General features: G+C 46.5%; 1 protein-coding gene across 2 annotated transcripts in view; it reads left to right on the top strand.

Annotated features, from left to right (window-relative positions):
- LOC8026212 (atlastin-3) overlaps positions 1–25,036 on the top strand; it is a 159,835-nt gene that overhangs the window by 46,058 nt on the left and 88,741 nt on the right. The gene's annotated exons all lie outside the window — the stretch shown is intronic.

Genomic DNA, 25,036 nt, shown 5'->3' with positions numbered 1-25,036 from the left:
TCCCAAAACCGAGCTACGCGACGAGTGACAGTGAAGGGTGAACCGCATGTAAGCGATTTAGCGAGCGATGGCGACAGCGACGGGAGTCGGCGACGAGCGACGGAGATTTCTCGCGGTCGGTCGTCGCGTCGCTCGGTTTTTGGATTTCTAGAAAGGCTTACTTGTTGCCTTGGTCGCTTGCTCCCGTCGCTTTCATGCGGTTTGCCACGTCGCGCGGGCGACCGAGCGACAGCGAAGCGGGTCGTCGTCGCTTGTCTCGTCGCTGTCGCTCGTCTCGTCCCGTCGCGCCGTCGCTCGCCAAATTGCTTACATGCGGTTCAGCACACGGTACTCGGCGGCAACAAGAAAACGGCCCGCCCCCGAGACCAACTTTTCTTCTCTCTTCTGTTCAACGAAGCTTCAACGATATGAAATTAGCACACACTAGCAGCGGACGACCGCGTAGCGTACCCACGCATGGAGAATAGAAGGGTAGGAGAGGGCATGACGTCGGCCGCGTAGCCTCCACAAGCCATGCTCCCTTGACGCCTCGCCTCTTTCTCATTTCCCTCCTTACTCTCCTCACTCACCATGCCAACGTGACCACACCACGTGACCGTAGCTAGCCTTCGTCTTACTATAGGCCACTAGAATACACCACAGTGTAGCCTTCGATATGATAAAACCTACCGGACGGAGCGCGCGCAAGCCTGCAAGGAGTCCTTCTACAATCAACCATCCATCTCACACGTGACATGTCACGCGCACCAATCGCCAGACAAATCTGCGGTCACGCTGGGCACAGAATCGTTTAAACTTTTTATGACTAGGCTTCACCAATATTGCAACGTGCCCCTCCTAGTACTTCTAACCTCCTTGTACCCACGACAGTCAAACCGAGACCTCGAAGATGGCGGATCGACGGTGGCGCTCCCTGGCAAAATCGAACCTGCAGGCTGAGTGAATACCACCTATTTACTCGAAAATAGGTCGAACTTTATTTGTTGAACCCATCGAGAATAAAAAAAAAAAAAAAATCAAATATAGGTCGATTTCTTTTTTTATTTTTAAGAACAGGGGAAATTTTGGGCAAAAGAAACAAACCTTTATTTACATCACTCTCAGCTAAATCACGGGGCGATGCCAAAAACTTAATCACCATCAGAACTTCTGGAGATGTCATCGTCGTCCGAAGCTTCGTCAGCTTGGTAGACATCCTCGCAAATTCGCAACAATACTTCACTGACACCGTTGTAAAATGACGACAAGAAGAAACGAAAGAAGGTGCGAAGCGACGAAAGACAAACTACTAAGACGCAAGAAAAGCCGCCGTGTCGCCATGAGCAACACGCGAGCCGAGCGTTGGCCGAGCCGGCTCAAGCAACAAACAAAAGTAACCTCCGTTTTTTTTGTTTTTTTGTGCGCGTCTGCGAGGATGGAGGGCAAAGTGCATGGCGCATCGCGTTCCTCTACTTCCCCGTTGCCCAGCAAGGGGAACGCTGGTGGCGAAACCCGAAGCCCGAGAGATGCGCGCGATAGCGGCACCAGCCACCGCGGGCGTGCCATTTCGGTTGTTTTCGTGCTCCAAAAGCTTTTTGGAACAAGAAGCGGCGCGGCTGTACGGCAACGCCGGCTCGGTGACTCCATAGCTCCATGCCTCCGGTAGGGTCGCAAAATTTGGTCGCGAATGTAGGTCGAAATTCTTTGGTCACGATTTCCGAAAAAGTAAACACGGTAGTCAGCCGCGCGACGAGAAACACATTATGAAAGCGATTGGTGCGAGCGACCAAGGCGATGAGCGACGTTTTCTCGAAGCCGAAGAACCGAGCGGCGCAAACAGCGAGAGTGAAAAATCATCGTCGCTCGGCGCCGGCACTCGTAGCTTCTCGCCGTCGCTCGTCTCGTTGATCGCTATATTGCTCACATGCCGTTCAGAAACGCGCTCCAAGTGCTTAACATTGCATTGGGACCAGCCTCGCATCCAGCCGTAACCAGCCTTGACTTTTTTTTAAGCCGCCCAGGGAAAAGTTAAAGGGATACTGAAGCGAAACTTGAAATACACCTATTATGGTCAGAAATAGGTTCAATATGATCAATGATATTCATAAATCATAATCGCGCGTTTGTATTTTGAACGGATGGCTATATTTTTCACCCTGATGGGCCCGATTGGGCGCGCGCTCAAAAATCGGCCATCGGAGAGCGCGATGCGTCTTGGGATATTGGGCGCATTCGTGACGTCACTTGTGCCGGTCGGGAAAGGCTACGGCGTGAATGTTGTGGTTACGAGCGTTGCCACTTGGTGGCGCGTCGACGATTTACGACCTTATTTATACATGATTTATACATGAGGAGTGTAGACACAAAGTGGAGACAGCGCACTAGGAAATTAAGAGGAAAGTTTTTGGGCTATAGCGAAGATACGGAAGAGCAAGTCTCAGTTAAGAAGAAAGTTAAGGCCACAGAAAGAGATTGGTGGATAGAGGGAATGCAGACAAAGACGGCTCTGGAAAGCTATAGATTAAACAAAAGAGTTATTGCCAAAGAAAGCATTTATGACAATTCTAGGGGAAGCTCATTGCTGTTTGAGGCAAGAACGGGTGTTCTGCGAACCAGAACATACAGAGTGAAGTACCAGGAAATTGATACAGTGTGCACTGCTTGTGGAGAGGAGGAGGAGACGGCTGAGCACTTGATACTCTACTGTAAAGGGCTTCACCCTATGCCTACCCTATTGAAAATTCCATCAAGGTACGTAATTTGGGACACTGACTGCCAGTCAGCAGCCCTGGTGGAACGTGCCCTGATGGTCCATCAGACGACGTCTGACTGCCACTGATGGAATGTCCCAAATTACGTATGTGGTGGTCTTTGATGGAACGTATTGTGGTGGTCTTTGATGGAACGTATTGTGCTGGTCTTTGATGGAACGTATTGTGGTGGTCTTTGATGGAACGTATTTGATGGAAGGTGTGATTGTGATCACTGCTGAGCTGATAGGATAGGCTAACCAGATTGCAGCGTTGCCAGACAAGCTATTACATACTTTCGACTGCAATAGGATCACTGCAAGTTAACTTCAAGGAGAACAGCCAATAAAATGACAAGTAAAATGCAAAATCAAACCTGTTGTATCTTTATTAGGTCACAGAAAACGCCTGCCTTGAGCGATGCTCGATCTGAAAAGGTAAAACAAACAGCACAGTTAGAATAAATTAAGTTAAAGCAAGAGGTAACTGCAATGGTGGAACTGACAAATGGTGATTTGGAGCTCTTGTAGCAGGCAAAAACTGGTTTTGGGGCAGACATTCTCACTTTTGGAGCAAACATTTTACCAATGTTATTGCGTCCTTTCCAATGCAGAAGTTCAAAAATGCTATAACAACTTGGAACCTAATGCCGGCGCTGAGGGTTTCTCAGCAATGGTGACAGCTGCTCATATTGAATTCGAACAAGGGAATAAGTGTGTACCCGTCCTTATTTCTTGTTTTTCTTTCACTTTTGAAATTTGAGTTTTTTAGGCAACAGGGACATCCTTCACAAACGGGCCCACGTGCACCCAAAGCATGTTTCAGAGAAACGCCCTCGATGTCTGAACCTTTCGGGACGACCGTATACTTTAATTCACAAAACGTATGCGACTCAGCTGAAGCTAGAGAGCAAGCATGATGCTACGACAGGCAGCCCTGGCTTCCACGGATGAACACGAGCAGCAGACATATCTGAACTACGCTCGCGGATGCTTTTTGTCTGCGCTCTTCATGAAACAATAATAATGAGCTGCGATATAGCGGTAATGCCAATAGCCCATCTGTAAAAAAATTTGCCCCTTTTTATGGAGAAATTCTCTGGCACCTATGCTGCCGGAAAGGTCTTCCGTAATTCTAATAACGGAAAAATCCTCTTAAACACGTACACAATCCGTAAATAAAAGGACATTCCGCAAAACAGATTACGGGAAGTGCTCTACTATCCGTAACGCTATTCAAGAGCTGTCCGTAAAACAACGGACTGGAATACGCATTCCGTAATACCTATTACGGAAATCGCTCTAGTATCCGTAAAAGTCCTTAAAAGTTGTCGGTAAAAGGGAAAACAGAGCAGGCTTTCCGTAACTTATATTACGGAAAGCACTCTTGAGTATCCGTAATCCTATGTGGAGCAGAAGTTTGTCTGCTTCTTGCACAGGGGTTACGGTGATGTCAGAAGGCCAAGCTCTTATTGTCCGATTGAACAAAAAAAAAATAGGGGGTAGACCTCATGGTGTCTAGCATTGTGGTCTACCCACTATATCCTTCCAATCAAAGCCAATGAGAGCTCGTCACCGCTCTGACATCACCGTAATGTCTGTGCAAGAAGCAGACGACTTGCTTTCCGCATAGGGCGGTGTCGATAGAAAGGTGGGCTGTAAAATGAGCTAGAAGAATTAATGCCTTCATCTAGCAAGCTGAACTTATCAAAGGTTTTCTTTTTGTGACACAGATTCCCATGAAAACTTTTAAGGTGCAACTCCAGTCTGTGAAAAATAGAACTACATTATTTAAATTTGACATTGGGCACCAGTGTATACAATCGAGAGCTGCCACAACCTGTTGTGGAAAGCAGGCAACACAGCTGAGCAATGCATCTGCAGCAAGTTTCCTCAATGTCAGTTGTTTTTTCTTCTGTCAGTTCTGGCATTCAGACCAATGTGCACAATTATAGAAGGTAGTGGGATTACAAAACATTATCTGCAGTCTGAACGACCACCACAGTCATTGCATTTTTAAACAGCGATATAAAGCACCTTCTTGACAACACCAAACGTCACTCTCACTCATCTGCGTCGGCACTCATGCTTGAAAATAAAGAGAATGCTGTTTTCACATTCCACAGAGACGGAGCTGTGCCTTTACATGTCACAATGGTGTTCACTGCTAAAATAGACCTTTGGTAAGAATATGAGCTCAATGCTTGTAGGTGCAGATTTCTCCAGTTCATTTAACAGGCAGTCGCTTAGTGATGCTGCCCTATACATAAAATAATGTTCATTATGACGCGGATACAACCAGGTTTTCTATAAAAAAAAGTTACAGAATTTTGAAATGGAAAAGGATCTCTTTAAACGAATATTGAGTACTCTTTCCTATGCTGCTTGCAGCAATCATGCAATGTCACCTGAATAATTGATGAGAAAATAAGAAAAGTACCTTCGAACACTTTATTTGGGTCCTTGAAGAGCCAAAGTAGAGCCCCCCGTGGTGTTTGGCCTTTGTTTTCAGATGCTGCATGTAGCATGATGTGCTAAAGAGAAAACAGAGAAAAAATAATTAAATATCTATATCAGATGCAAATTGAGCTTGTGCATAAAACACAGCCCCCCTCAGTCCATTTAATTATTAGCCATGAATCTTATACAAAAGTCAAATGGACATTGCCTCTAATTGTTCATCCTGTGACCCGATATCTAAAACCAACGTTTGACTTGAGGGTCTTGTTCTCCTGTTCCTTAGTCAAAACCGATAACTTCAAGCCTAAATTCGTTCGAAACTTAGAAAAAAATGCAAGGCCGGAATTGCAATAGTGATTTGGTTTATAATGTGAAACATTTCTTGAGAACTGATGAACCAACCGGAAAACTCGATTCAGTTTGAGTAATGCTTTATTTCTAAGGTTCATGAGATGTTGCAAAAGAGTCTATGTAAAACTGGCTAAGCTCATATCCCAGACTTTCATAAGTTTGGGCAGCCACTCAAAATCTCCCATTAGAACGAAGGGCTAGTTGCACTTTCTCGTTGTCGAATCAGGTGGTCAGCCTAAATAATTGGGTTGTGTGTGTGTTTATACAGCCTAGAACTTGGTCTGCCTCACAGGGGCGACGAGTCTCCCAGCTGTAGATGAGAAATTTAGCCAGTGCGGTACAGCCGCTAGCCTGGGGTCTTTAACGTGCATCACGCAGTAGCGATACACGACCGCACGCCGGTACGATGCTCATCCAGATCGAAACGGGCAGGGGTGGGGCTCGAACCCAGGATCCCTGGGTTCTGCAGCGCGAGCTTTCGCTCCACGTGCTCCGAGCTGGTGTGCGCTAGACCACTCGGCCACCGATCCCCCCAGGTGGTCAGCCTCGAGTGCTTAGAGTGTGTGAACATAGAAACTTGATTTTCTCTTTAGATATCCCTGAAGGTTTTCACAGAACTGAGCGGGTGAAAAAGTGCATGTGTACTAAAACTGCTATCAAAAACTGGGGACTAAGCAGTAGCTTAGTCCATAGTCCCCAATCTTACAATTTGGGAGCTCCATCCTACCCACGTTTGAGCACACCTGTGCACACGCTTTTGAGTTGAGCGAGTGGTAAAAATTTACAGAGTATTTATATATGGCATGCAAGTCTGTTTGCAAGCTCCACACTTAGTGCACCTGATTACCCCCAAAATGTGATCTAGCCATTCCCTTTACCCCAAGTGCCTACCACTCAAGGAGCTTGCTTGGCCCCCTCGTCAGCGCATTCTGGCTGTGCATTTCTTTTGTTGCCCGTTGAAAGGCAGACCCTTCTTCATAATTTTCTCTGAGAGACTGTTCCGATGTGTGCGAACGATGCATTTTGGTGTACCTGCATGCCATATACTCCAATTTACAAGTTGGATTTGGAGCTGACAAAAGCATAGGGTCAGACGCACGATTTTAAAAAGCTTTCTCTCTGCGTGAGCGCTCATACAAACCAAGCTGTCATCATGTGCCTCTGCCGTTGCCTGTGCTAGAGTCAAATCGGTCACACAAACCATAAAACAGACCAACTGACTGGTGAAAAGTGACAAAAATGTTCGCCCATAAATGCTGTCGAATTTAAAGTGAAAATAGGTCAAGCCGAGACGAGCAACCCATTAAAAAAAAGGTACCATGAAACTTTCATTACACCAGTTATTTTATATCTACAAGAAATAAATATGTGAAGCCAACCGCATAAAATTAATTTATAGAGACCACATCGGATCTGCACAGATGAGGAAAAAGCCAATCTTGTGGAAGGCCTTCTTAATAACTGTGGCCTTTGATCTAGTGAAGCTGTACAAGTTAGGATAGAATAAATGCTAGACACAGATTTTTCTCCATACATTGTGGACAAATAGGCATCCGACTATGACTGTGGAGGGGAGGGGGACACAGGCAGCAGCTGCATCTTTCTTCTGCGTGCACCTCGACCAAGTCGTATTAATTTGGGTTGTGGGGACCTGTACCTGCATGTCTTGGCACAGAAGTCCACCGAGCACAGCGATTTCTGTGCCAAGACATGAAGGCCACAAGACATTTTTCAAAGAATTGGGCAGCTAGCAGGACTAGTGGGCAGAGAAACCACTGCCACCTACTGTGAGAAAAACCCTGGTTAGATGTGATCAATATTGTTTAAACAGTTTTCAGAAGGGTGCTGTCAGTCACATCAAGTTTGCTTTTCTCTCAGACCATGCTAGATTTTAAAAACTGAACCATTTACTTGCCAGCAAAAAACATGTGCAGCCAACTCCACAAAATGACTTTTTCAAAGTGACCAATCGTCAAAAGCTGCTCCACGTTGTATAATTCCAAATGTAGTTCCTGAAAAAAAGAAAAGACAAACACGAATGACAATCTATACAAATGAGAGTTGCTTAAATCGTAGCTGGCTATAACTATTCAAGGTAATCCTGCAGTACAATGGCCACAGGAGACTGCCAGAAATCAGCTGACTTGTGCTCCAAGAAATTCCTACAAACAAGACTTAAGAACCATGCAGTTCCCTTTACTTAAAGGTTACCTTATAATGTGTTAAAATATACAAGAAAACAGATTTCAAATCTTAGAGCTAGACCTTGTAGGCATCGACATAAACGAAGCGAAAAAATTATGCGATTAGAGGACCCTTACAATATTTGTCGCCTTGGGCAAGATACTTTATATAAAAAGACTACCTAATTAAGCTAGTTAAGAAAAACAGCCTATATTGGTTACTCCTAAGAGGTAATTCCATTATCTTACTTTACTTCTTTTATTAAACAAATAAACAAGGAAAACTAGGAACCAACTATGCTCAGGTTTTTTGCACAAAGTGCCTGTATCAGTGTTATTACATCTTATACTGAAGCAGCAGTTGCTTTTCTAAATTTTCATCCAAAAGTTTTACATTACTGAAGGCAAGCACATCCATTTCCATCGCTGAACAAGCTTTCAACTGGCACACTCGGTGGAATGGCTTGCATGCACAAGGATTTGTTCCTGGTTAAAACCTCAACAATATACAAAGCCATTGCCACTGAGGTTACCTTTCTCCACCACTGCTCCTCACTGTAAGCACAACTTTTGGAGGGAGTTGAGAAAAAATATTCTCCTTGTTTATCTGTTGTCAGTGTTTTCTTTGCATTGCCAGCTGCGCTTTGTCATTGGCACTTGTCATCCATAATTTGAAGTGCATAATCTTTTTGGTCATTGTCTATCCATGACAATCTAGAGATAAGGTATGCATCACATCATGCTCCTCAATGTAACTGTAATTAGAAAATTAACTCCAAAAGAACATTGCTACTTTTTTATTCAGTAAAAATAACGTGATACAGAACTTACTTCCCACAAACTTAGCGTGTGACAGTTAGTGTTACCAAGAAAACAATTGTTACATCAATATAATGCTTGCAACGTGTCACTACTTAATACTACCTGCGATTCAAACGTGGCAAGTTCATCGGCTACAAAAAGCCAGCAGCAGGTGACCTAGTATGTTTGAATTTAGCTATAGTAACTAGATTCAAATGAATTTAGCATATTAGGTTTGAATCTAGCTATAGTGAATAGTAGCACCAGTTGGGGTCAAAACAATGTTACATGCGACGGACACTACTACAAAACTTGTCGGAAGTGACACCAGCTGGATCAGCGTTGTCTCCCTCTCAGAGTCGTGCTCGATCTGTAATAACTCACTTTTTACTTACCATGAAAATACACCAGCGAAGTTGACTCCGTAACTCGACTTGTTCAAATAGTTAAATCATAAAACGTTGCTCGACATTTCGTATCTTCTGAAAAACAAGACATACACAAGACTGTCAGAATGCCAGTTAAAGCAAGTGAGAGTAGCTTAAACCGCAGTTGGCACTGGACATGCAAAGTAACCCTGCAGTCCAAGCATGGCTGCAGGAGGCTGCAAGAGATCAGCCAACTTGTGCCCTGAAAAACCTCTACAAAACAAGAATAAACCATGCAGTTCCATTTTGATGTTAACTCATAATCTGCTAAAATATGCATTAGAAAAAGGCTTGATACATGTTCAAACTGGGGCTTTAGGGGCAACATGTTAGATGTGGCTGATATTGCTACAACAGTTGTCGAAAAAGTGACATCAGCTACATCAGCGTTGCCTCCCCCTCAGGGACATGCTCATTCTGTAAGAACTCAGACTGGAGACTTACCATAAAAAAAATACAAAAGCGAAGTTGACTCCGTAATTCAACTGGTTCAAATGGTTAAATCGTCAAACATAGCTCAACGTCTTGAGGTGCACACTGTATTTTCTGAAAAACAAGACACAAGATTGTCAGACTGTCAATTTAATCAGGTTAGAGCAGCTTAAATAGCAGTTGGCACTGGACATGCTAAGTAATCATGCAGTGCAAGCATGGCTGCAGGTGGCTGGTAGACCGGCCGACTTGTGCTTTGAAAAACCTCTATAAAACAAAAAGAAAGAACCATGAGGCTTCACTTATTTCAAAGCTTAAAAGTTACTATTTAAAGGGGGGTGCAACGATTTCCGGACTTCGGTCAAAAAGTTGTGGAGGTTGCTCTCCGACACTTCTGAAGTAACGAACAGGAAACCGATTTTGCCTGCGCGTCCTAGTTGTTGCGTAAAAAAAAAAGACAGCTATTGGCATTTCGGGCACCCCTCAACTCACTCCCAGTCTTCAGGGTCACACCTGGTAGCACTCCTAGTGACGTCATTCGGAGTGCCGTGTAGGTTCCCGTGTGCTATCTCGGAGGACGCTTCCTCTCCCTCTCTCTGCTGACATTAGCGGGCGTTATGCTGCAGCTTGGAGCCGAGCGAGGGCACGTAATCTTCTAGCTGTAGTTCCTTCGGCTGCCACTTGCGGCTGCAGGTGGGGGAAAAAGCTTGGCTTTTGTTTTGCGATTATGCAGCGGAATCGCAACATTCTTAATGAAGGAGATGTTTTCTGTATCCTCCAGGACGTGATAAACAACATAAAAATGACGAGATGCAAATTCTCTTAATCATAAAATCGTTGCACCCCCCCTCTAATAATAATACATTTAAATATCAAACGAATAATTATTTTGTGCGAGAGCAAGGGGCAAAAAAGTTGCAAGGAGATAATTTGTAAAGTGGCAGGATGCCGGTTGCTGTAATTAAACAGACGCAGACTCCTAATAACACGGGATATGAATACCATATCATGTCGCCCACATCTGCCTTTACACTGTAGCACTCACACTGCGTGCATGCGTCACCGGTTCACAGCAGCATACCGCAGCAAATCATGTATTGGCTCTGGGGGCTCAAACATTTTACAGATCAACCATCTGTGATTACAATTACAGGATGCCTTCCCGTTTTAAATAAACGAGTTGAAATAAGTTTTATTTGCATACAGTTCCCAGACTTCTGTGTGGGCTTTTGTGAGTCGTTTCAGTTGCTTTTTTACGATGGTGTGTCCTGGAGCATTCTCAGATTGAAAATTCGTACAACTGCCGAACCGTCCTATCCGATGAAAGTATAAACAAAATATGACATCATTCGCTTCGATATTTGAAAGTTCTGAATACTCACAAAGCCCTTTGTTACGCTTCTCAAAAGATTGGCATCAGTCACATTAGAGTTGTCTTCCTCTTAGGTACATGCTAGATGTCTAGGAATTCAAATTTGCACTTACCATAAAAAAACATACAGGTTCAAGGGATTTCTGTGAAGACTTCATTTGAAGCCCTTCAGCATCGCTAAAATCTTGAGCTGGGCCGTCGTTCGCTTCACTGCTCCCATTCTCTTCAAGCCCTTCTCCAGGTTGATTTGGAAGATTGGTCTAGGAGGATATATTGCATCATCTAACATTAATGCCATGCCTGCTTCAAGCATACTCAGCCTGGTGAAGGTGAAGCCATTTATTTTCTACTATCAAGTCAGACTATGGTAGTGTTGGAACATGTTAAACCTGAATGACTGCTGAAAAAGCACACATTCTATAGACCGACACCCTGTTTATAAGCAAGCCCGCGTTGGCCAGACCAGGTGTGAGCACTGTGCATGCGCAAAAAACAAATTCGCGTAAAGTGAAGCGTCTGCGCTGTGCCGCCGACAGCGCCACCGCAGCTGTGCGACGTCAGTGCTGCGTGCTGGTCTATACAAGATAACCATGCTTCCCTGCCTTGAAAGTTACAGCCTAATGACAACCAGTGTTCCCACGTTATCAATTCATTATAAATATGCAGCAGCGTAATTCTTTGTAAAATTAGTACAGCTCAAATGTTTGTGCGAGTTGTGAAAAAGGGCGCTACGGCACAATAAATGATAGGGTAATCTAGATTATGTCATTCTATGACACATCCTGTGGACTTGACGCATTTCAAGATTTTCTCACATTTGCATAAACTCGAGAGTGGCCAAGGCTTCCATTGAATAGGTAAATTCAACACGTAAAAAGCTCCAAACAAGACGCATACCGCCTTCAAGAATGGCATAGGCTCTTTAAACATTGGCCAATGCTCAGCGACAAGGAAGCAATTGTCGTTGAAGACGTCTCCTGAAAAAAATATGAGCTTGCATCTCAGACAATTTGAAACTGCAGGAACGGTGGCTATGCTTCTTACAAACAGTCTGACTGAGGAGCCAAGATTAATGCACACAATTTTGCAGTCCGTGGAACAGTGGTATTACGTGCCCTCCTGAGTGGCGCCGTGCAAGTATTGAGCGGAGGTATATTGCTTTAATATACACATAGAATATTATGAGCATAAAAATGAATATCAATACGATGATCTTAGACCATCTGGTTGGGGGGAATCAGCGTACAGTGACACAAGTGCATTCTGTGAAATGAGAAATTCATCGGCTGCATTATGACTGCTAACCAACGAGTGAACGTGAAGTACGCAGTGGTGATACAGCAATGGGGAATCAGTTCATCGAACAACGTTTCCTCGACAGATCGTTTCATCGACAGCTCGAATTAACCTTCGTTTTTTTTTTTTTCGGGGGGGGGGGGGGGGGGAGGGGGTTGGGGGGTAAGCTGCATGAGACTGTCGCCGCGAAGCGACCTGTACGGGTCGGTTAAGTGGGTTAACATTTTTGTAACGAGCAGCCGCAGACTGTCGCCGCGAAGTGGTGTGAACGCAGGCGGGGGTGTGGGTTTACGCGCACTTCAGTGATAACACGAGTGGCGGAACGTCACTGCAGCATGAAATTCGCGTAACGAGTGTCGATGAAACGTTCGTGTCGACGAAATGTGTCCATAAAAAGTTGTCCACGAAACGTACTGCCGCGAAACGAATTTCGACGAAACGATATGGACCCCTCGGCGAAATGAGAAGGCTACAGGAAGCGCGAACAACGATGCGAAACTCGTAAAGCGCACTCACGCACTCAGACGATGGGTTGTCACGTGCTTTACTGCAACTCTTGCGAGCCAGCACGCGCGAATAGCCTCCCAATCGCTACAAACGACGAACCGCGCGTCCCAGCGAGCTCACGACATGACACAAGGTTCAAACGAGCACCCGACTTGAGCTTTCAACTCTGAGAAGAACGTCAAACACGAACTGAGATAGCAGCGACAGTCATTGAACCCGAAAGTTTCAAGCGACGCAAATCCGTGGTTTCGTTTCTTTCGAGGAAAGAAGTGTCAAAAATACGAACGTATATATGACAGTCCCCAATCAATGTTAATAAAAAGAGCAGAACAAACTCACCGTTTTGATAACAACAAGGAAGGCTCGCACAAAAACCACCAAGCACCTCTACCCCTCGACAAAACAAGCGCGGCAGTAACGGCCGTAACGGCAGCAAAACGACCGAGCGGAGATGAGTAGATGAAGAGATAGCGGCAGTGTGATTATACTAGACAAAAATCTCACCTCGTGCTTTTCAATTGAGCGGTAACTAGCGCCACCTTGTTTCGGAACGTTTATCATTAGTTGATTGACAGTGCAATAAATGATTCTTTAAAATGTGAGAACCGTTGTCTATTAGTCTAAACCAAATAAAACAACTTTCAGCTTGTCGCAAACAATTTTAGTTGTTTAAAGAATCGTAACTTTAGGTTTACGGACAAGTCAATCGTATTTCAGATTACGGATGCTACTCCGTAGCTTTTAATGAGAAGCTCTACGTTTTTTTACGGAACGTTTTTACCGTGCACACTTGTTAGAAAGATATAAACTTTCTTTCCTAAACATCTCGGACCGAGTCAAGAGCATTTCAGTATTGCAGCGAGAGGTTCCGACAATGAGTGCATCGCTCTAAAAAGTGCTTCGGCTGCATATGCAGTTAAACCAAGCAATCGTACATCAATCGCCGTACTTCAGTTCTACTCACCTGCCATGCACAGTAGTTTCGCGTCGTAGAATCCTCCTTTCGTTGGAGCGTCTCCGGCCCAGTAGTACGCCTTGTCGTCTTCAACTACACCGCTAAAGTGCCTTACATTGTCGGAACTCACAACAAGCTGGGTCTTGTCGAGTAGAAATTCTACTAAAACGTAAGACATTGTAGAGCCCGGGCAGGATCGACAGGTTGGAGCAAGCGGGCAAACAAAACGAGTCGAGAGCGATCGTTCATGGAAGCTCGGCGAAGCCCCCATGGGCGAAGCGAAGTGCGAAGTGTCGTGTTCGACGGTTCGACGCTTCGGCGGTTTCGGCGGGCTTCTGATCAAGGTTGTCGGTCGATTGCGTGTCACATCTCTAACGTCAGCGGTTTTATGGGCTCACGTCCCGAAATCGTTTTCTCGTGCATAGATTACTTTTCGTATTCATAGATTTGACGAAATAGTGGTATCCGAACGAACTTTACGTCCTTTGACCGTACTTCTGTCTGCACGTCAAAGCTTTCTGACGTACAGTCAGAGACAATCGATGTACAGTCAGAATCACCACCAGGACATCCTGATGGCGTTTCGCGGCGGCCGACTGCCACCAGGAAACCATCAGAAAGCCGACAAGCGGGGTCTGACTGGAGTTTGACTGTCGGTCAGAGTAACTTGTTGTCCAATCAGACATGCTTGACGTACAGTCAGGCACAGTCAGCGGTCCACTAGAAAACATTGACTGCCAAACAGCGTTACATTGATGGATTTTTCCTTCGGGTACCGAAGACAACATAGATTTAATAAAGTCATTGGGTTTTAGAGACAGCGAAGGGAGAGTGGATTTCAAGACTGTAGAGATTACCAAGCAAAGATTAAGTGAATGGTGGCAGAAATCGAGAGAAAACTAGGTATTTTCTTATCCACTGATGGCAAGGGGGTTTCATAGCCTCACTTTCTTTGCACTGCGGAGTGAATATAGATTTCACATTTAAATATTCTAAGCTTAAATGGTAAAACAAAATGGCTAGGTGGCGTAAGCTACCGCCCGATCCAAAGGGCTCAGCCGTATTCATCCATCCATCCATCCATCCACCTGTGACAACGTGGCCGTTTGAGATGTGCAAGGGCTGCAAGCACGCTGCACCACGGGACCACGGCAAGTCGGCAACCACGGCAGACAAAACCAGCTCTGAGGCCGGATTCGCAAAGCGAATTCATGACGAAAAAAGTGCGTACGACAAATTTGAGAGAAAACCCGTGCTCTCGAAACGAAATTGTCGTAACCTTTGCGCAGGTTACGACAGAATCCTACGACAGCTCCGAAGCTGTCTTACGCACTTTTTACGATCAAATCAAACAGGCCGACAGCGTCGCTCAGTTACTTGGTATCGGCCACCAACGGACATTTATTTTTCTTCGTGCTCTTCTCGTGCGTCCCGACTTCAACCAGCAAGAAAAAAGGAAGGAGTACTTAAAACAGACCACGACGATCAAGAAGGCAGGATCCACAAACACACGAGAAGAGCTACAACAGCCACGATTCTGCCGACCGAGCGAGCTCGGCAGAATATAGTAGGCCTAGCAGCAACATCGACTCTGCGCACCGTTGCTCCGGCGGTCCTTGGCCAAGACCGTCTGTCCATGACCGGCTGGCCTGCTGAATGGAATATGCCCGCGCGACCCTTGTGGACCCTTACCGGATGAGTAGTTTGATCCCTGAACTAAATTTCAGAGGTCAATATTTTCCCCTTGTCATCTCGATCTCCTTGTTTTCCGAGACAGCGGTGACGAACGCTGTCGTCGAAAAGGGACTCTCATTGATTCTATCTCCTTGTTTTGTGTGATATAGAGCTCAAATAAACGCCATACGGATTACCTTGGCAACTCGGTATGTACACTCTGTTATTAGTATGCCATTTTTATTCTGACTCGACGCTATAGCAGTTCGTGGGAGCTACGCGATGTCGGTCTAACCTTTCTTTGCCGAGTGTCATGTCAGTATCGAGTTGCAATCGTAAAAGATCGGTCCAGAAGCGCTTACCGAAACGCGGTCTAACAGAGCGAATCCAGCACTTCGATCAAACGCGCGTGTCCGCTCCGAGTGTGAACAGGCATTTGGCATTTGCGTGGCTCTTGCTGACACCCTCGTAGTTCAAACATTTAACGTCGGCTTGCAGCTCGCGACTCGCAGCAACTAATACCGGCCGTGCCAGAAGCATGCTCGGGCCGTGTCGTGCGAAGAGCCGCAACGAGAACGAGCTCACTGTGGCCAACTACGCTTTGGCTTTCTCCGCCAAGGCTTTGCAAACGCGTTCAGGCCTAGGCGAATTCTGCCGGCACGCCGTATTGCCGCAGAACGGCGCTGCTATTTTGGCACAAGTGATGTCACGAGAACTTCCCCCCATCCACCAGATGAGAATTTGAAATCGTTTAATTATGTTTAAAATTAGTTCTCCGATGTTTTACAGCGCAATATTTATATTTCCGAGGTGGTGCCTGTCCCTAGCCCATATTTATGCAACAAGATCGGCGCTAAAATTTCGTTTCACTACCCCTTTAACATCGTACATACATCGTTTTCAAGCATGGCTCCTCGTTCATTGCTTGATTGACATTTTCGGTGAATGACAAACCGCAATGAAGCACAATTATTCTAGTTCAAAATCGTTACGAACACTTGGCACGCATGCTTACACTGTAGCGCAACTAACGTAATTAAAAGTAGAACGAAAACGGGACGAGATTCGCTTACCGCTTCACGGAGACAGACGCCTTCGGATCCTATAGGCCTAACGGCCGAACTTGGAAGTCACCTGCGGTCCGGCGATCGGACGAGTTGAGCCGGCCGCGCTGCGCTGACCCAGGCTGACCACGCCTGGTTGAACTATGAGAGGCGCCGTCGAGTTGAAAGCCAGAGACGCAGTAGAAACGGACCGTAAAACGTAGAACGAGCCAGCGACGCCAAAACCGCTACGTCGCCATCTCCGCGTCGACCGGAAGCGTGGAAGCCGGGAAGTTCGGAAAGCCGCGGCAGCGGAAGCCACTGGGCTGAAGCTTTACGTTTCGGTTTCGCTTTTCTCCGACGCCGGCTACGTTTGCGGGCTGGCGGGTTTGCGGCTGGTTGCGACGACGCGAGGGGCTACGAAAAGACGCCGAGTTGACCGAGTGCGAGTCACGGCCCACGATACGAGAAACGGGCCGTTTGGCGCTGTCGACCGGCGATGCGGTATCCGCGGCTTGGTGTCACGATCGGTTTGTTGCCGTGCACGTTGATTGGAAGGTAGAAGTTATGCAGTTCCGTTACGGCACCAGTCGCACCACGTTTTCCGGTGCATCGCACGTGGAGGCCTTTCGACGCATTCAGTGAACGTAAAGATCGTGCCCGCTGTCTTCGGTGCCCTGGAAGAAGTTGCAAGACGGAAGAATCATCAAAACCAAGGCGTTTAGGACTCCAGGCCGGGCCGCCGGTTCACTCTGAACGAGAGGCGACGTGTGTGCGCACGCTTTGAGGAAGCCTCCGCGTTTCGCGCGCCAGACCTCGCCGATCACGACCGGACCAACCGGACCCCGAGTCCGAGAGGCTCTTGCGCAGCCAGGAACGGCACCGAGGTAGGAGCTGCTCGTTCTGCGCTACCATGCAGTGCTCTACAGTGCTCGGAGCTCTCGGTGTCGTTCGTGCTTACACCGAAGCCTTTGTGACCCCTTCGGACGCGCAAGTCGTACTTCGCAAAGGTTTGGACGGGGCCGCCCTCACCGAGCAGCTCTGCTATAATCCGCTTACTTATGATCGCAATAAAAGCTTGCGTTTGTTCTCGGGAAAAAAATTGCGAGACCGCTCTCCACGCCGCCGACGAGGTTGGCCGCCGCCTTGTTCTCAGCTGTTCACTCGCTCCCGCAGCGATCGCCTTCCGATAATGCTCCCCGTTCCAAAATGCGATGCGACCTCCGTTTACATGGGCTGAATGAATGCGCACTCGCGATCTCGATCCACCTCTGTCTACCGACTGTAATGCGATGCGCTTTCTTAGGGCATTATGCCGTTTACATGACCGCATATTGAATGCGGCAACTGGATTCAATGCGACTAAATCGCATTCATGTGAACGCGGCTTATGTTCTTTTTCGACATGTATGGTGTATGTAACGATATCGGCGGTAAACGATGGACGTTTTTGTTGGAAGATGGGGGTCGTCTTTCTGCATGTATGATTTGGTTATACCGGTGGTCGTGTGGTAGACGGCAGTCGCCTACGTCATCGAACGCAGATTCATACCAGCCTCACCGAATCATATCGGCAAGCAAACTGGCTGCCAGTATAGACAGACCCGGAGCCATAGCGGTGCCGGTATCTCCAGTTATGCAGAACGCCATACCAAACTATAATATCCATAATAACAAGAAATCATGGTGGTGTCATACCAGAACCGTACAAGCAGCAGGTGTGTTTCTTGTACGTTTTTCCAATAGGGAAATCACTTTAGATTGGGATTTTACTAATACCACATCGTTCAGAGGGCCAAAAGAAAAAAGTTAGAAAGTCAAAAGCCTTACTTTCAGTGCGAAAATCTGAAAACACAGCGGACTGTTTCGTACATCCTCCCCTTCGTAAGCTCACTGCCTTTTCACTGTGATACATCCGCGGTTCTCAAAGCGCGTCACCGGGTCCAAACGCACGTCACACGATACCGGACCTACCTTATTCCCTTCACCCCTAAGCTGGCATTGTGGTGGAAATACGCGCATGCCCAACCCATCAGCCGCCTCTCTTTCATAACCTGATTTCATTCTCTGCGCGTGGCTATGTGCGAGAGAGCGTGATTACGTGGCAAAAGTGTGGCTGGCCCAACGAGCACGTAGCTTCCACAGCACTGTCAGCTTCGGGGTGAGCGGGGTGGGGAAAGCAACTTTTGTCTGAATTTTGAGTGACGGGCTAATCTTCTAAAAGGACAATGGCTCTATCCGGGTATACAAACGAGATTCCGAGCAAGAAGGGACTTCCCTCTTTTCGTCTTCTTGAACTCTTTGGCAGAATGCGCGATTTATGAGTTGAGGAGGAAAGCTAAACAGGAAAAATTTGAAAAATCCGTTCATGACCCCTTTCAAACGGAATGGAGGTGCCCATTCCGCAACACTGTTGCATACATATAACAGCCGTACTAAAAGTTGACGAGGCAGTCAAACTCGTTGGTGAGTGCGCGAGTGAACGAGATACGTGCATGTACAGGGAAAAACAAGAACATCGAATTCGAGTAGAGTAGGCTCTGTTGCAGACTAACAAGCAAGAGCGAGTACTTTTTTCCACAGTCAAAAACGAGAAGAAAAACCTGTACTTTCAAACGGTAACAAAAACAAAAAAAGAAAAAAAAAAAACGAAGTTTAAGAAGGAAACAGGAGAAACAAAGGAGGGTGTCCACAAAACCGCTTCTAAACACCCCTTCCCCTGCCCCTTTCTGCACCAGTTCAAATACTTCTTGACGTATTGAGGTCAAGGTGTTGAAGACTCCAGAATCAGAATCCACTAGTTGATCAATAACTCCACCTAGCGGAAAACTGGTTTCGAGGATTTTAAGAATGCTACATTGCACGTTAAGAAGGATATGAAAGAAACACTTTTGAACAAGCTTCGGGCCTAAAGTTAACCTGGTGAAGGTGAAGCCTAATCCAGTTCACTAAAACTCAACAAAGCCAGCATAATCTAGCTTTTCTAGCCGAGGGAGTGCCTGTGCTTGCATGAAAGCGTGTTCGCGCATTTTCGTACTGGAAGCCCCTGAACCAGCGATTTCCGAAAATGGTTCATTGTAATCGTATCCGAGCGTTGGCGTCGCAATCCTCCGCTGACGGAACCACTCTAGTTCCGGCTAAAAAGAGAAAAGGGGAGGGGGGGTATGTTTCAAAATCATTATTACGACGCAAGCACTTTGCTAGCTTGTAGGGCGACGTGCCATGCAAGGAGAGCTTAAAAAAAAAAAAAGTGGACAAGAGGAGGGGTTTTGGAAGAAATGTCCCCGGAAAGAAGTCCCTGGAAAAAAAAAAAAAAAAGCCCCCGGTGGAAAGCAGGAAAAAATGTGCCTAAAGGGTTCTCTATCGCTTGGTTTTTCCTGATTTTCATGGCCTTCGGTCGGTCCTGTCATTGTCCGGTCACAAATGAACTGACCTACCTAAAGGTAGACAGAGAGACTGAAAGTCACACAAACCAACCGAAGTAATCTATTGTGAGGTATTTTGGACAGAGTTCGTAAGTTATGGATATCCGGTCTCATTCGTACGTGTCGTTGGCCGCTTGGTCAGCGGAGTTCATTCACATCGGGGACTTGGAGGCTGCTGTGAGGTTAGTTATTTTAACATTCTATCAAAAAATGAAAGTGCAATTTACTTTCTGATAAATAATTATTTTACTCGTCTTTATTGGTTTACGATTGCTAAATTGCAGCAAATTTTAACTTCGCGCAATGTTTATACTTTGTCTCAATTCTATTTAACGACTGATATTGATAAATGATGTACAGTTTCAATAACTGATATCTATAACAGTATGATATATATCTGCAGAATGGAGACCTTGAAGTCCGACAAGGAAGGAAAAAAGTTGTGCGTGGATTGGTACATGTACTGTTGCGTTCGGGAGGGCGACGACCTCAGGCGCGGAACCAAGAGTCGGGGCTGTGGCTCGCTGCTAGCATGGCCCCGAGGGAACAGGCCTGGAGTAGGGCTACTGAAGTATAGCTTTAATATACAGGGAATTTACAAGTAGCATAGTCAACTGGTTAATCGGCAATCGGCAGTCAGCAGTCGGCAGTCGGCGACTTCGGGCTCTCTGAGCCCATGTTATATAACCCTCGGAGGGCGAGAAGGTCTGCGGAGCGAGAGAGGAGCCTTCCCCGGCATTCGAGCGCTCACGTGGTGTTCGAAGTTCGGGGCGGCTGATGCAATATCCGGGCGTTCTTTGACCAAGGGCAGATGATGCAATCTTTTCACGTTCTTGCCCCGCTTCGATGGCTGATGCAAGGAGTCGACGCCCTTGCTGAAACCCCACACCGAGAAACCCACACACACACACAGGCATGCACACGCACGCCGGTGCTTCTCCCTCCGAATGCTAGCGGTCCCAGACGGTCTCGTGGCCCCCGGGAGAAGTTCTTTTTTGTGTTTGGAGCCCTCCTCGAAAGCCACCACCGGCCCGATGACTATAGGGTCGGTCTCGGGAATCCGAACATGACTGTCTAGCGCCGGTGGTGCGCGCCGGGGCCCATCGTGACAATATGCTTTGCTGCCGTTGGCGACAGGTGAAGGCCAGGTCCGAGGGCCTTTCACAACAGTACACGAAACAGAAGGACCTGGCATGGGCGTACGCTGCACTCTTAGTCCGGTAACGGCTATTTTGGCGTAAAAAAGTGCCTCTTTTTTAACGACTACACTCTAAACAAAAGGGTAGTCGTAGGGTACTGCATTTGGGGTAGTCAGAAGCCGTCACAGATATCGCTACCCCCCTTAGTATAATACTAACCACCCCATGGGTAGTCACGCGGTATGCAATCAACAGGTAGGGAGCACCCCCAAAAGCAACATGGCGGCTGGCAAGCGACAGCGGAGCAATACGAGTAAGGCCTAGCGAGCTGGACTGCTTTCTGCTAAAATACGATTCTCAAGTGCGTACGCCCGTTCGCTGCCTTCCGTGCGCACTAAAGCACTCCAAAACGCGCCTCGAAGCACCGGCACCGCACCTATTACGAGCAGGGGCGGCGATGTGAGGGGGGCATTCGAGGGGGTTTGTCCGCGACAGCTTTCGCGCGGCCGGCTGCATTTACTTCGCGGCCAGAAAACATTCAAAGAAGGAATCGTATAGCGAGTCGACAAATAGAATTATGTCTTTATTGAACAGAGAATCTGCTTGCTGTGCTTGCCGCAAGTGATCCGGCGTTTTCGGTTGACAGCGGCGAGGCGAGGCATCACCGATTCAAGCGGCGTCGGTTCCGATCGTTCAACACTCCTGCTCACCTGCTAGCGTTTGTTATCCACTTTCAAGTCTCTGGTAATCCCCACCGCGTCTGTGCACGCACTATTCACCGCACGGAACACCCATTCAACTGGCTATGGGACTGATCCCACTGGGACGAGAGGCCGAGAACCGAACCCTTTGTGGCTGCTCCGTGGAACCATGGAGCGCCTCCATGTTTTTCACTCAAATGAGTAGACACATAAACGCGCGACTCCCTGAACTGGGCGGCGACACGCACCACCTAACGGACAACGCTCAAACTAAGAAAAAAGAAACCAACAGTCTGCTCTGAGCGCCTCGCCAGAAATGCACGTACTCCATATTCCACACAACACTTCACACATAGGCGACATACTGACACCATACAATATTATACATGAACGCGTTCACAAACAGCACAAGGTACAACATGAGGTATTGACACTCTATATTCCTATACACACGACTAATCGACACCACCAGCGTATATACTGCTGTATTTTCTGTGACCGATAAAGATGGTGACCACTGTCAAATTTTGCATAAATACGAAAAGAATGTGCAAGATTTATCCGTATATAATATTTTCCTCTACTGCCCTTAGGAAAGCGCTCGTATCTCTAAACTAATCCATTGCAAAAGTGAACTGAAGGTTATAAATCAAATTGAATAGTCGCTACACGTCACGTTTTGATCAGTTCTGTTTTCTCGCTTGCCTACACTTCAAGTATACAGAAGCCTGTTTAATTAATTGTATTAATTATCTTCTTCTTATTTCAAACGTCTTTATTTACAGACCAAATGAATGAGCGCCCTATGCGCTCTGCTGTATGGTCTTTTATCTCGTCGTCTTATGTGTCCCATGGTGTTACCAGGGGCAGAGAGACGTCGGGCGGCGGCGATGATTGGCTCGTATTGCTTGAGCAGCCTGGAGCCGAGTGGGGGCGCCTGCGGGTCCTCTAAATATCGGAGGATCGCCTGGAATGCCGCCAGGAACGACCAGGGTCAGGAGCGGATGGGTGGTTGAGCCACTCAGTAAGAGTGGAGGGGGGAGGTGAGAGGGTTGAGAGCGCGCGAATGCGGGCTGTTGAGTGGAGCCAATTTATATTATCGAAACCAATTTCTGCAATCACAACTTTCTGAACACGCTGATGCATTTTCTTTTCTTTTTTTACATATCCGAATGACTTCAGCGGCGGTTGAGTAAATGTTGAGTACACTGAGCGCGCACAGGTGATTCTAGCGAAGCCCGTCCGCCGGTCCTCCCCGAAGCGTTGGTTCAGTTTTCTTCTTCTCGCTACAATTGTTTCTGCTCGAGCGCGTGTCTTTCAAATGTGCGTTCTATGGGCTCGCGCCAAGAGGACAGTGCAGAATTTCCGCTTTCGGGCCCCTGCCTTCACCTACAGCGAACGCGAAATACGTACGCTAAATTATCTGAAGCCTGGTTCAGACAGTTGCGTTTGACTGCGTTGCGGCAGCGAGAAACCAGGAAATCCCTGCTGCTTATATCGCGTGCCAAGACGATTCCTTGAATTGGATTCCACGCTTCATACAAAGCACAGATGTGCCGGTGAGTCGCTTTCGGTTCGACGTAACGCTGTCAAACGCAAGTGTCTGAACCGGCCTCAAGCATCAAAGAACGCCGAGAACATAGTTCTCTGCGTTGCACCTGCTGGCACTCCAATAGTACTTTTTATATAAAAAAAAATATATATATATATATATATATACAGTGTAATCCACTTATAACGATACCAGATATAACGATATATCGCTTATAGCGATCAAATTTTTTAGATTTGATCGCTATTTTTTTAGATTTGATTTGATCCAGATATAACGATAATCGGCTATAACGATTGGATTTTGCGGTTTTCTCAATATCGTTATAAGTGGACTGCACTGTATATATATATATATATATATATATATATATATATATATATATGTACAGGGTGTTTTCTTTATTCTTACACATTTGTTTAAAAAAAACCGTGAAAGCTACAATAATGCGGTCTGTGCAGGTGGGTTTTATGGCCAGGCGGACATTATGTGGGCTGCTAATCTTTGCGATAAATCGGCTAATTAATTAAAATTCGTTAACTAACTTTTTAATTACTTAAAATAAATATATGGTTGCAATTAGAAAATTGCTGAGCATCACCGAAAACCCCTAAATCAACTATTTTTTGCAGGATATAACGCCAGGGCAGCATTCTATGGCGTTCTGTAAAAACGCTCTATTTGGACGCATTTCTAGATTTCGGTTTCTTATCGGAGCGCAGCTACGCGCCCGCGATCCTGCTCCCCGGTGGTCGCGACGCGAAGCCACCTCCTCGCCTCCCTCGTAGAATGGAGGGAAGTACGGCGCACGTGTGTTGCGCGTCTCAGCCACTGGGGAGCAGGACCGCGGGCGCGGTGATGCGCTCCGATGAGAAACCGAAATCTAGAAACGCGTCCAAATGGAGCGTTTTTACAGAACGCTGTAAAATGCTTCCCCGGCGTTAAATCCTTCCAAAAATAGTTGATTTAATGGTTTTCGATGATGCTCTACAAGTTTCGAATTGAAATGATATGTCTATTTCCACTAATTAAAAAGTTAATTAACAAATATTAATTAATTAGCCGACTTGTTGCAAAGATTAGCCATCCACATAATGTCCGCCTGGCCGTATAACCCACCTGCACAAACCGCATGAGTGTAGCTTTCACGTTTTTTTTTTAAGCAAATGTGTAAGAATAAAAAAAAACACCCTGTATATGTATAAACCGAATAGGCTCGTGTATGTTTGCCAACACCTTATTTTTCGAAATTTACTTGGAATCCTTTATATAGGTAAAAGGAACGCGTGCCGAAAGGCCTGAAATCTTAGTCCCCTTCAAAGTACTCCACCTGGGGTGACACACACTTGTTTGAAGCATTTTTTATCGAGTATGCTCTATGAAATCTGCCCAATGAGCCAGTGAAGGCGAATCATATATCCCAAGACAGAGAAATACTGAAATAAACGGTCATGATCCCAGATATCTGTGTACGTTCGTCCTGTCCGGCCTCAGTCGTGGTGTTCAATGCTTCATACTTCACTGCACTTAAAAGCAAAAAAAAAAAAAAAATTGGGTATTACAGGCGTGCAAGTTCGGCGGAACCGAGGAGGCCATTTGCAACTGATCTGCACGCAGAACTGACCGATCACACCTTAAAGGTGTATCCACACGACGGACCAAATTGCTGTTTCGGTCCGCGGGCCGCGCATCACGTGATCTTACGTCACCGCTTTTCGAGGTCCGCCGGCGGTCCGCGGCCCGCGCTTGTGAGAAATGCCAAGCTCTTTTCTCGCCCGGACCTTGGCGGCGGACCGCGGCGTTTTTAGTATAATTGAAGTGCTAAGTCTGGCAACAAGCTGACTTTTGTTGTTTAGATTGGAATCCAAATCCAAAGTCGTGTTCTTTTGGCGCCAACTGTTGAAGACGAAGAAGACGAACCTTTTGTTGTGCGACGATGGCGGCATGGTGCGACGATGCAACTTTTTACTTTTTCGCACTCGTGGGGCG

Source organism: Ixodes scapularis, unplaced genomic scaffold (genome assembly GCF_016920785.2).
Source record: "Ixodes scapularis isolate PalLabHiFi unplaced genomic scaffold, ASM1692078v2 PGA_scaffold0__279_contigs__length_252992795, whole genome shotgun sequence".
NCBI classification, from domain to species: domain Eukaryota; kingdom Metazoa; phylum Arthropoda; class Arachnida; order Ixodida; family Ixodidae; genus Ixodes; species Ixodes scapularis.
Note: the sequence above shows the minus strand (reverse complement) of the source record. Positions and strands in the feature narration are given on the sequence as shown.